We start from the raw sequence: 13022 nt of genomic DNA, 5'->3' as shown, positions 1-13022 counted from the left end.
CTATGTGTGGAAAGCACTAAGCACATTCACTTTAGCAACATTTCTGTTTATTTTCTTTTCTGTTCAGAGCAGCAAAAGAGATGTACTGTGAGATCAGTTTGTGCTATTATTTGATTTCCTTCTTTCCTCTAACTTGGTCAGTCACTATTACTTTGCTTTCTTAAGATAGACAACTTCTCTTGGCAAGATTGTTGACAGGTTCATCTCCTCTGATGTCTTTCTTTATAGAAAAACTACTACTTGGATGGGGAAAAACAGGTACTAGTCCTTTTAAGAGGTGCACAAATCTGGAGATCCATGCACTGACCATAGACTGCAACAGAAGCCCAGAAGCATTCTGGAGGCACAAAGCCATCCTATAGCCTTGCAGCCCTGGTGACTCGACTTTTCTGACAGGGATCTGGAAGAAACTTTACTTTAGCAATGACTATCCTAGAATCATCATTAGCTTAGGTACTTTGTATTAGCTTCTCCATAGTGCAACCAGGGACCTGAAACTGAAAAATCAGGGATTTTGACAGGTGTTTTATCTTTTTTGGTCTTCTGGATAGTGACTAACAACCCTTGAGTGCCCTGTCCATGTGATCAGTCAGCACATGCAAATCTCTGGGACAAGGTCTCAGCTCTGCAGAGTTACATGCCAACAGACACAAGGTGACACACAGAGCAAAACAAATTTGTCCTGTCTGTGGCAGCACCAGAAAACTACAGCAGTGCCATGAGGACAGAGAAGGACATGCAGGCTTTACACAGACACCAAGGGACTGGACCTCTACTTGACATCTTTAACTTCTGTGCCTGGCCTGCAGCTCACAGCTCCTCTGTTTTGCTGGGGACTGGGCAGTCAGAGCCGTAAGACTGGGAAAAAATAGCAGAAGGGGTTATCAGGGTGATGGAGGGGCCCAGACCCTGTCTGATGGGAATGTGGGCTGAATGGCTGCTGCCACCACAGAGGCACCAGCCAGTTTTGTTATTCCGCCTCTTGCCTGAAAAAGAAAAGCTGGTTCCTTATACTTCAAAAGGCTTCACTTTGGGAAAAGCTAATTTTGCACTGAAGCACAAAACCTGCACACCAGCTGGCCATGGCTGAATTTTTTCCTGAATTAGACCTACCTGCGAGGAAGAAAACCATGTTCAAGCTCTATCAAGAGAATAAGCCCCAGTTTGCCTTGGTGTCAGGTGAGATCCAGCCAAGAATCTCTTGTAAATAGCGTGTGTGTGTAATTAGTCCAAGCATCTCTTCCCATATTGGATCCTGCTACCCACAAATTTGAGAAGCAAGAAGATAGAGGCTGAGTATCCTGCACTTTCAGCCTGTGCAAGCCAGGAGCAGGACCCAGGCATCTTTACAGCCAGGCAGAGCACTTCACTACTGGAGAAAGTAGCAGGTCAATATTGCCAAACATGATCACATAGGAGCAATTATATTTGGCAATCTCTAACAATAATTTTAAAATGTTCTCTTCAGTATCATCATTGAATTAAAATGGTAATTTTTTTTTTTTAATCCACTGTCATTCTCCTTTCTAGCTCTAATTATCTGGACTGCATCCACACCATGAAGCAGAATTGTGACAAGAAAGCAATCACCCCAGAGATTTCTCAGAAATTTGCTTTCTAATTGGGCTGAAAATGCCTCAGCTTCCTGCATTGCATTTTACACAGATTTTCTATGATCACAATCTATGAAATGCAGAAATGCAATATCATGATCGTGTTGTCACACCACAGGACCTTATGGTGGTAGGTGCTGTACATAAATTTAGGTAAAAAACCAGCTTTTGTGCAATAGAATTGAATACTCGAGGGTAAAATTAAAAAGAATAAAATATTGGAGAAAGAGGTGAAGAAAATAACCTTGAAAGGAATAGGTGTTGTACTGCAAGCATGACTCTGTAATTCTATTGCAAAAAAAAAAAGAATCATTTGTTGGTGAATATCTAGAACATTCCAGACTTATTTACAGACATGTCATTTATGTCATGTAATCTCTCTCTCCCTTATTTACTCATGGTAGAATGGAAATAGTACTTACTACACCTTCCTGATGAAGCATGATTACAGATTCGCAGTGCTTTGCCATCACTTGCTTGACAACATGGCTGTGAGCTACCATTGCTAAAGACACACCGTGTTACGTGTATAGCTGATACAGTATTGACTAAGCTCTTCTTTTCTGTTTTTAAAGTTTTAACTAAGCAATGCTTAATGAAATTTGCCAGCCTAACTGCTCCTGTTGTCTCTGCTGGTAATGCAAAAGCAAACGGCTGTAAGTACGGTACCCTGAAGGCAGACATTAGGAGTTTCTCTGTTGAATCCAGCAGAGAAGTTTCTTGCATCTCCATTGAATGCCATCACGCTGTGATTAGTTAATCATTAAGTACATAGTGCTTTTAATTAACTGCCAACTCTGCTTGGGCATCTGTTCTGAAAATCACATCCGATCATGCTTTTCCCAGTCTGTGGCTATGGAGCTCTTCAATAATACAGTTGTTGCTCCATTCTCCAGCTCTCTCTGCTACAAGACAGCTCAAGTCTGGAGTGTCCTATATGAAATGAAATATAAATGAACTATCCTTGCAAGGGAATAAAAGTAAATGGGAATTAAACAAATTTATTTGCCTCAATAGGTAATAAATGCCACTGTTATAAAGCAGATCAGGCCAATTAGCTTTTTTTTTCTGGAAGAAAGAAGAGGCTGTAACAGCATTTTTACTCTTCAGTGTCATCACATAATTTTAACAAATACCCATTTAAAAACAACAACAAAACTGTAATCTTTAACTGCAGAATATAATCCTTTCTATTTTATAAGGAGCAGTGAGATTGAGAATAAATACAACAGATTCTCCAAAATATTTCATTTGACTTAGAGTGAGCAAAAGATGCACAGTGTAAACATTCCCTTACAAACACTACATTTCTCCATCTACGTAGCTCAATTTCTGTTGGCTTCAAAAACTTAATTTTAAGATTATTTTAAAATAAATCATAGAATGGCTTGGGTTGGAAGGGACCTAAAAGATCATCTTGTTCCTACCCCCCTACCATGTGCAGGAACACCTTCCACTATGCCAGGTTGCTCCAAGCCCTGTCCAGCCTGGTCTTGAACACTTCCAGGGATGGGGCAGCCACAGCTTTTCTGGGCAACCTGTGCCAGGGCCTCACCACCCACACAGTTAAGCAAATAATTTCTTCCTGAGATGAAATCAACACCTTTGCAGCATATACTTCAGGGAAAAATTAGATCTCAAAATATCTTAGGTAGCAGATCCTGTTTTAAAGGAGATAGGAAAAAAACCAACAACATTTGAGCAAGACCACACAGTGAGAGTGGCAGTAGGCAGGGCAACTTCTGCTGGTTCTGTGAATCTTATTGAAAACCGGGTCACACAACACCAGAGGATGACTGAGGCCATTTGATGGCACAAAATGAAATAAGGGCACACACCTGGATCATGTGCAACCCTGATTGTGGGCCACAGGATTAGCAGTTCCAGACTAAGAATTTGCTGGGTTCTTCAGCTGAGGCACAGAGGGCTGGACCCCTCAAGAGCTCTGGCCTACAGAAGAGCAGACTGACCCTCCAGGCTAGCAACAGAGCAGGTGTTTTATGGCACGAGATGGCTCCCACTGTGCTGGGAGCCACCTGCTCCATTATCCCGACTGGAGCTGGTAAAGCCAACCAGAAAGCAGCAGTCTCAGCAAACACTCTGGTCCAGGTGAGATGCTTGGTCACTCTGCATGTGTGTGGGCCATGTAGAGGCTCCTGGATTCATGGCAATGCACTGAAAAAAGCTGTCAGAGTGGTTACGTGGATTGTTCTACTCAAAACTTAGGATGAGACATGCAGAAACCCAGTGTTCAGGATAGAGCACCAGAGCACAGCAACTTCCCTTGCTGCCACTCCCACACCAGCGTGCACCACCTCAGAGCTGTTACTTATCACGTATGAATCCAGGCAAGAAAAAAGGTAGAATTCACAGAGGGCCAATTATTTCTGTATAGAAATAGATGTTAAGGAAAAGGCCACTTTTTGTCAAGTGCTAAGAACAGAGAAGAATAAACCATCACTAAGCTTTAAACTTGTGGTTCTTTCAGGAATGGAGTTAAGAAACTTGAATGAACTTTGAGACATAGAATAAAACACTCCAGTTAAACAATAGCCAGTCTATAGCAGACAGGCACGTAACCACTATGGTTAATGTAAAAACCACTCACTGTCAGATACACATTTTATATAATAACCCTTTTTCAACAAGTTCAAAGCAATTCTCCTGTTTTCTTTAAAAATTCCACTGCAGATGTCAAGATGTGCCAGCACATAGAAAAGATGTATTTCATAACTATATAAAAACATGCATTTCTAATTGTTTCCATACTGAACTACACTGAGGGCAGCACTTTTATTATGGAGTTCAAGGTATTCCTGGGAACAGGCTATTTTCTGATGACATCATAAGAACCCTATCGCTCAGGCAACAACTTGCTACTATGGCAACCACAGCTTTTACAGATGCTGAACGCCAGAGAGGTTAAAACACCATTTGGAGGTTTGTTAGTTAAAAGTTTGCCAGTATTTGATGCAAGCAGCAACAGAGAGTCCATTGCAGATGCACAGCATTGTGAGGTTTTCTACTCATAACTGGAAATCTGAGAGCAATCAGTTGTATCTTCCAGCCAAGGAGTTCCTGGGGTAATTGCACTTTCAGATGTATCCTTAAATGCCACTGCAAACAGAAAGACACTTGAACACTAACTTTGTGATTTGGGAGCAGCTGGAAGAGAAGGACTGCTGCCTCATCCCTAAAAATTTAGAGATTTGGATGTCTGGAGTTTTAATACTCTCAGAGCAGAGACCACACAGACTGTGAAGACAGCCTGTTATTATATGAAGACATATCTTTGGGAAAGTGGATTATTTATTTTTCCCCCTGACTGCAAAGAATTATAGAATATGAGATAAAAACATCTGGTTTTGTAAACAATTGCTATCTGTTCTGAAACTACTGTCAGATGAAATCAGTCAGTTACAAAATGCTTTAAAACTAGAAGCCACGTTACTCTTCTAGAATTTAATGCGTTTTACTAGCTGCAAGCAAATCTCAGAGGTACTAGAAGGTTGTCAAATTACAGATATCAACCTGGCCAGTAACCTGCCCTCTGCAGGACATTGTACAATTTTCTAACTTTAATCACAGGTTTGTTCAGCTGGCTTTGTCCACAACCAGTACAGCGGAGGCTTGTAGTCAACATTCCTAGTAAATCAGATTTCCTGAATTATAAAGGCTCATAAACATTCTTAAGGGCCAGAAACCCCTCTTAAGCTTGACTACCAGCAGAGTATTTTTTAATTTTGCAGTAGCAAACCTCAACTCACTTAGATCCTTTAGTTGTACTCTCTGGCAGGCTGGAGAGCTGCTTGGGGTGGCCTGGCATGAGAAGTAAGAACAGGAGCAAGAGAGGGGTTTACACATTTCCCCTTGAAGCTTCTTTTCTTGGCAACACCTTACCGTGAAACTCCTTAACTAAAACTGGTAGAAAAAGGGCAATTTGCTTGTCAAAAATGCAAAACCTAAGGTATACTGCTTATCAGGAATTTGCTGCCACATTTGAACTAACTGACCACTACTGGCAGCCTCGGAGGAATACCTAAAGCCAAATTATAACACTTATTTTTGGGATGGTCTCAACAATGGGATATTGAGATGCAACAGCAAGCTTGGAGAGTTGCTCCTGTTCTGGGTCTGGGTGAAAGCCATCCGACCACAGGGCAATGAAGACAACTTTCAGTACACCCACCTACTGTACTCCTGTATTTTTTTCCATATGTATACTATTGGGCAATTTTTAGTGTTCAGGGCATTTCCTTTTTAGTACAGGAGAATATTAAGGCCATTGCTGGGTTTCGTTTCCGCATGTTAACCAGGAATCCTGGCTCCTATTGGCAGCAAGCACCCTCTCCATGCAATTCTCCCCCATCATCTGTGAGAAAAGAGATGTGGAAGAGGCCAATTACCTTTTGTAGAGAAGAAAATTACTTGCTTATAATTGAGTTCTCTGAGCATGGTGTCCGCTATTAGAGCCACACTCATCCTCCCACCTCCCCCTGAGAGCTGGGGTTTTATTCCTATTTAAGTTCTAATTATTATAATTAGTCTGAAAAGGATTTGGGAGTTAGGGGCTATGATATGCCATATAGACCCCTCAAGGCATCTTTTTGTACTAACTCATTATGACCAGTTCTAAACTTTACCATTTAATCTAGTCATTCAGTACCCAAGGTCACAACAGCTGAGACCCCCTGAGCATCAATCCATAGAGACTCCCACCTTCAGAGAACTACAATTAAAAGGTAAATAATTCCCTTGCTGCCTTCTCTGTGAGGCAATGCTATAAGTCAGAGAACAGGATCCAACCTCAGCCTAATTACTACGGAAATTCACGCAATTGCAATGAAAAAGTTGGCGAATGCTCTTGCGTTTATCCAAACAGAAACACAAGGCCAGCCACAGTTCATTTCAAACTGGACAACACTCAGGCTTACAACAGCCAAGCTGTAAACTTTTTATCACCCAAACTCCAAAAAATTCTGAAGAACTGTGTTCCAAGAAAGCCAAATCATTGTCACAATGTGCAGGCTGTGTTCTCCACCTTGTTAATTCAGGATGCAATTATTTTCTTTGTGTCATCACAAAACTCCTATGGAATCAATACAGTACTAGTTTGAAATTATTTGAATCAGTCTGTGCTTAAAACAATTTGAAACACTCAAAGCTGAATTGACGCTTAAGTACAAATTTTTAAAAATATCAATGTCCAAGCTGACAGATTCCAAGAAATTCAACAGATGCTGGTATTTTCCTGAATGACAGCAGCCTACAGGCCTGAAGACTGTAAAGCAAACCAGTTTGTCACAGGGCCAGCAGTTGGAGTCATACATCACAGAATGGCTTGGGTTGGAAAGGATCTTGAATATCATCTCATTCCAACCCTGCCATAAGTACTTTCTACTAGTGCAGACTGCTCAAATCCCTGTCCAACAGGGCCTTGAACGCTCCCAGGAATGGGGCAGCCACAGTGCATAGTGTCAGTATGTGGAGAAGGACAGACTTTCAAACAATTCTATTGTGGATTTCTCTGAACGATAAATTAATTACATCTGCAAATCAGAAAAATTTATCCACAATTTTACCAACAAAATACACTGTACAACAATGTAATACTTGCTAATTTTACATGCTCTTAAGCACAAGTACAAAATTCAATGGCTGTATTGAATTTTTAGTGAGTGTCTCTCTGAACCAGAATTTGGAAAGTGCAAGTAATAATGTACACCAATTCTTAGGTAGATAAATACAACTTAAGTACATTTAAAAAAATATTAATAAATGAACTGTCTTCTAAATACATTCTTAATGAGCAAATAACTACTTGGTACTTTATTGTAAGTCAATTACAATGTAGCATGAGAAATGTCCATCCTGGTTTGGTAGAACACACTGACATCACACTTGAAGACTGGACAACTCTAAATCTTTGATTGCAAACAAGTGCATGCTGGGGGGAGGGGTTTTTGTATTTATTCTCATTTTCTGCAAGAACTATGAGTCCCAGTTCTTTGGCCTGAAAGCAAGCTGAATCTCTACCCTGGGATCACAGGTGTAACAACTTCAGCACTGTTCTCAGCCATACAACGTCCTCCTAACTAGGCACACAATTAAGCATGGTAAGTAATCTTTGCTCTAAAGCAGGGTTCACAAAATGAATTATCTTTCTCCCAGCCAACATTAGCATCACGCGAGGGACCAATATGAAGAAGTTTGCACTGTTTCTGTCTGAGCTCTGTGTTTGCAGGTGACAAATAAACTTCAATTTCTAATGCTGCTGGGTCAGAAATAGCCTTCTAATTTTCCTAAATTAAATTGTAAGCTAGTGTCATTTTTGTAGCTAGGTGCATTAACTACAGAAGCAATATTTCAGCTGCTCCTATTTCTCCCTGTAAGAAAATAAAGTAGGGGACAACGTTGAAAAAAAAACGTGGTGGAGTAAGTCAGATATTGATACCCTAATCTGGACATGATCTTGTAGCTCTTCAAATGGCTGAAGCCCCATACAAGAATTGTGGCAAGACTAAAGATTAGTCCCAACCATTATTTACAGTTCCTGAAAGTCATTTTTGCTCGTGGCCATTCATCTTTAACTACATTGTCAGAGGCACACAGATCTCTGAAGGCATCATTTTGGAGTCTGAAAACAGTTGTTTCCTCCTGTTAACTAGAAGGTTGTATGTTATGTGCTGCTCAAAGCTTTCCAGCACCATAGACAAAACTTAATTTCCCCTTCTAAAAGACGAGGAACAAAATCATATATTTTGTCTTTACCATCAGCAGCAACAAAACCCAACACAAGGGTGCAGGAGCCTGGGAGGCCATGCAGTGCCCCAGGTGGGGTTGTCAGCTCTCTCATATCTCCAAGCTGCTTCCCTCCTATTGCTAAGGACACCAACTGTGAGAAATTCAAAGCCCAGTGATAAGAGTTAAAGGTGTCCAGGCAGGAACCAAGCTGCCCTTTGCCTGGGGTCTGAGGCCATGATCCCCAGCTCCTTCAAGAGTTTCCTTTTTCCCTTACACCACCAGTGCCCAGAGAGATGCCTGCTTCCCCTGCCCAATCTCAACCAATCCCCTCTGCACTTCCACCCTCTTCCCTCCTCAAGAAAGGCACAAATCCCTTTAGCCCCTCTCCCTCATCTCATCACCACAAGATGCAGAACCCTCTCTTCTCCCAAGACACAGAGGCTTGTGCTAACAGCCATCTCAGTCCCATCCTGCTTGCTTCCATTCTTCCATTTCCCCTAAATAGCACCAAAATCATGAGCTTGGGGAGGATCTTGGGCTCACTTTCCTCCACCCAGCCCAGCTCTGCTGGGAAGCCAGGCTGAACACAGGCTACTGAGCTGTGTTTTCCTGAGGGCTGGAGGGAGCACCCTGCCCACGCCTGCTCTCTGGAGCCACACACTGCCCTTTGCATCAGTGACTGCCTGAGAGCAAAGGGCTGTTTCCCTCCAGGAGAAGTTGTGTGTGAAATGCCCAACAAACACATACAACTTAAGCAGACTACAATTACAAATTAAAGGAGAAACTTAAGGTGCCAAGGCTTTCATTTGTATTCATGTCAGCAAACTGTCAATTACGTGAAAAGCTGCATTTTGTTTTTTCTCTTACGTGGCTTTTACAGTACTTTTTACTTTAAACCAGAAGACAAACATGGAGAAAAATCTTCATAATGAAGCTTGTTTACAATGTGTTTTCCTGTCTGTCATCCCCTCTTTTACTTAAAGGTCACCTCAACCAAAACTTCACAGATTCACTCCCAGGTCTTCTTGTGAAGTGTTAAGAGGAATCTATACCATGTAAGATCGTAAAAATACTGCCTCCCTCTAGCAGAGTGGTTAAGTTCTCATTTAACAACAAATATACTATTTAATCTCTCCAGTCTGATATCTAGCATATTCTATAATCATTAAAAGCCACAAGTCTCTTCCATAAAGCTGCTCTCAGTACATCATATCCCACAATTGTTAGTTTTTTCATCTTCCAATAGCTCTGTAAAAAGTCCATTGCTATAGATATCTACATCCCAGAGGAAGCACTTTCCTTTGAGCTACTCTGTTTCATCAAGCTATTAGATGACCTGAAGTCCCTGGGAGCACCAGATTAGTGAATCCAGACTTTTGTGTGAGTATTTTATTTCTGACATTCCACCTTCTGAGAGATGGTTGTAGGTGAATAATTCTTCTACTCTGTCAAAAGATAAATTGGTTTAATTGAATGCATTTCTGCAAAGAGATTCACATTTGACACCCCACCTGCAGTGCTGCATCCAGCTCTGGGAGCCCCAGTATAAGAAGAGCATGGACCTGTTGGAGAGGGTCCAGAGGAGACCATGAAGATGATCACAGGGCTGAAGCACCTCTCCCATGAAGACAGACTGAGACAGCTGGGGTTGTTCAGCCTGCAGAAGGCTTCAGGGAGACCTTCCAGTACCTTCCAGCACTAAATGAGGCCTGCAGGAAAGATGGAGAGGGGCTTTTTACAAGGGCAGGTAATCACAGGACAAGGGAGAATGGCTTTATACTGAAAGTGGGCAGGTTTAGGCTAGATATAAAGAAGAAATTCTTTACTTATCAGAGTGGTGAGGTACTGGAAGTCCAGAAAAGCTGTGGCTGCTTAAAGAAAAGCATCACTGATTGAAGAAGCTCCACCATCTGCTTTCAGAAGAGAGGAATATCCTGTTGTACATCTTCCACACCTAAAATTTAGCCAATTTTTCTCCTCTAGTCAATGGGGCCTCAGCTCTGACACAAAAATTACCTGTGCTGTGCCTTTGGTCCCAATCATATTCATAACAAGTCTCCAGTGCTTGCCATTTGTAGTCCACTCTGAACACATAGAGATTAAATATAAATCACCCTGAACAACTGAAAACTGCTCATTTGTACAATTTTTAAGATCTCCCCGAAAACAGGACTCTAAAAATGCAGAAAATGTACTTTAATCATGGCCAGCAGCCACATGCTATTTTCTAAGCACCAAACCACAGGCAGGAAAGAAAATCTGTTATGTACTCAATGGTAGTGAAAATTCTGGTTTATGGTGATTCAGCTGCAGATAAGGAGATAATACATTTATCTGTCTGTATAAAGAGTGAAAAATTTATTTCCAGAAAGGATGCAAAGTATAAAAAGCATTTGCAATATAAATTTATTTTGGAAAAAGTTTTATAATCTAGTATGTACACTGAAGACTTTTATAGCTCCTCAGGTTTTCCGTGCGGAGAACACACACTGGGAACCTTTATGGGACAACAGAAACAGAAATGTAGCTGATTAACTCATTCCCCTGGTCAAAATGCTCTGCTACAGTAAACAGTTTTACAATTGCCCTCAATTTAATTAAGCTTAATTTAATGGTTAAGATACTGCCCCAGTTGGACCAAGTGGCAATGCTCAGTCAATACCTTCTGTCTGGTTGCCAGGACATGGCTCCAGGGCACAACACAGCAACAGCCAGTGTATTTCTCCTGATTTCTGTAACTATCCAAGACCCCCTCTCAAACCAACCATCACTAGACATTCTAATATAGGACTGCTAATACTAAATTTGAGATAACAATGTTACCATTGGGTAGAATCACCACAGTTTGGTTGCCAGACCAGCACCAGGAGCTGTTTGCCTCAGCAGCCCAACTACCTTTGAAATTAGCACCCTTCTCTCATCTTTATGAAATCTGGCTAGCAGGAGTTGGAAGAGTGTTGTCAGGAATGTTACAGCCAGACAGACAGTAAAAGAGCTAAGACATGGAGTGTCTTCAATACCAGTGAGTTATTTCAAGCATGGAGTGGGGAAAAAAATGGGTACTTTATTTTTTCAACATCTAAACTGGAGGGGAAAGAAAGGAAGAGAAAAACAAAAGAGTTAACTGAATTTCTCATATACATAAAATCTAATGGGAGAGAAAATCTAATAGCCATAACACATTTGGAATTGTCTTAATCACAGAAATGACACTGGTTATAGCTTCAACTATCTAAAAAATAGATCAAACTTTTTTTTTCTCACAAACATACATAGACTTCCACAACTAATTGCACAATTCCAATCACTAAAAGTTGTGACACTTGTCTCTTAACATTTAGTTTAAGAAAATTTAACAGTGTCCTTGACACTGTTAAGGAGCTTGAATGACAAGCTAAAAGAGAAGGAAATAAAAATGAAATTATTCCTAAAAAACAAGTTAACATTTACCTTTATTGACATTTCAGAAGAAAATTTGCTGCCTTGCATGTGTTCTTAAGGACAGACTATCATAAGTGCAGTTTTCACAAGTATAACATGGCAATACCCAGGCTATTATTTAAAAAACCCTTCGCATTGGGAACCAGCCTGAACTTCCACCATGCCTCCTTTTATCCCAGTTCCTAACTCCAGCAAAATGTCATGGGTGAGCAGTAACTTCTGGGTCTGCGCTGAGTCTCAGCTAGAGCAGGGATAACCTGTGAAGAGTATATTCCAGCATAAACCACAACCATTTACTTTTTGTAGTGACCATTTTGAAAAGAGCCAGTCCTTCAACAACTTCCTCTGAGAATGTCACCCTCTTCTAAATACACGAATATCTGAGAGTCCTAGGCTTTAGGGATAGGTTTCCTGTGTCTGAGGAATGTAAAAACTAGAGAATTTGAGCTTCTCGCAGTTTGACAGGCGTGTGAGTTGTAGTCAATTGCTCTGGGTTTTTGATTCATTTTTACAAGGAAGAAAATTGTGAGCAAGATCAAAAAACAAATGCAGAAGAATAAAAACCTTTAGCCAAAAGAGTTTCTGAGACAGAGATGATTTCATTCATGGCTGAGGATATTTAGGTGCTGTGTTCTGCTTTCCTTAAATAGCATATCTTCATTCCTTGGGAAACAATGACACTCCCTGGCATTTACTCCTGCAGGAGTGAATTTAAAAAAAAAAAAGAAAAAAATCCAGTGAAATCCAGTGTATCTGCCCACCTTTTGTCGATGTAAACATCAGCACAGAGATAAGGTGGACAGCCTATTTATTCTGCTTTTGGTTGAAAATACCTACTAAGGATTATCTCTTATACTTGTGTTTACCTCAGCTGATAGCAGCAAGGTGTTAAGTGTTGTTATAGTACATTTAAAGTATTTTAAAAGTCACCTACACTTTACATACGCTATGACCACTCAAACCATTCCAGTTTGATGACTCTGAATACCCAAAATTATTTATAACTGCAGCAAATGGCTACTAAAAACCAAAACTTCCTCCCTCTCTCCCCATGCTTCACACATAAATTCCTTCTCCACACCACAGACCTGCCTCAGGACCCTCAACTTCTGACACCTACACAGGATTTTTAGGATTTTAGGATTTTTACATAGGGCCTGCCTATGCTAAACACTAAGAACACATTTCCAATGAAAGATGCATCAATATTAGACTAAAATCATT

This window comes from Corvus kubaryi, unplaced genomic scaffold, assembly GCF_017639235.1.
Source record: "Corvus kubaryi isolate FWS band 111438036 unplaced genomic scaffold, C.kubaryi_AGA036_p1.0 37300, whole genome shotgun sequence".
In the NCBI taxonomy this organism is placed as follows: Eukaryota; Metazoa; Chordata; class Aves; order Passeriformes; family Corvidae; genus Corvus; species Corvus kubaryi.
The sequence above is the reverse complement of the archived record's forward strand: the minus strand, read 5'-3'. Positions refer to the sequence as shown.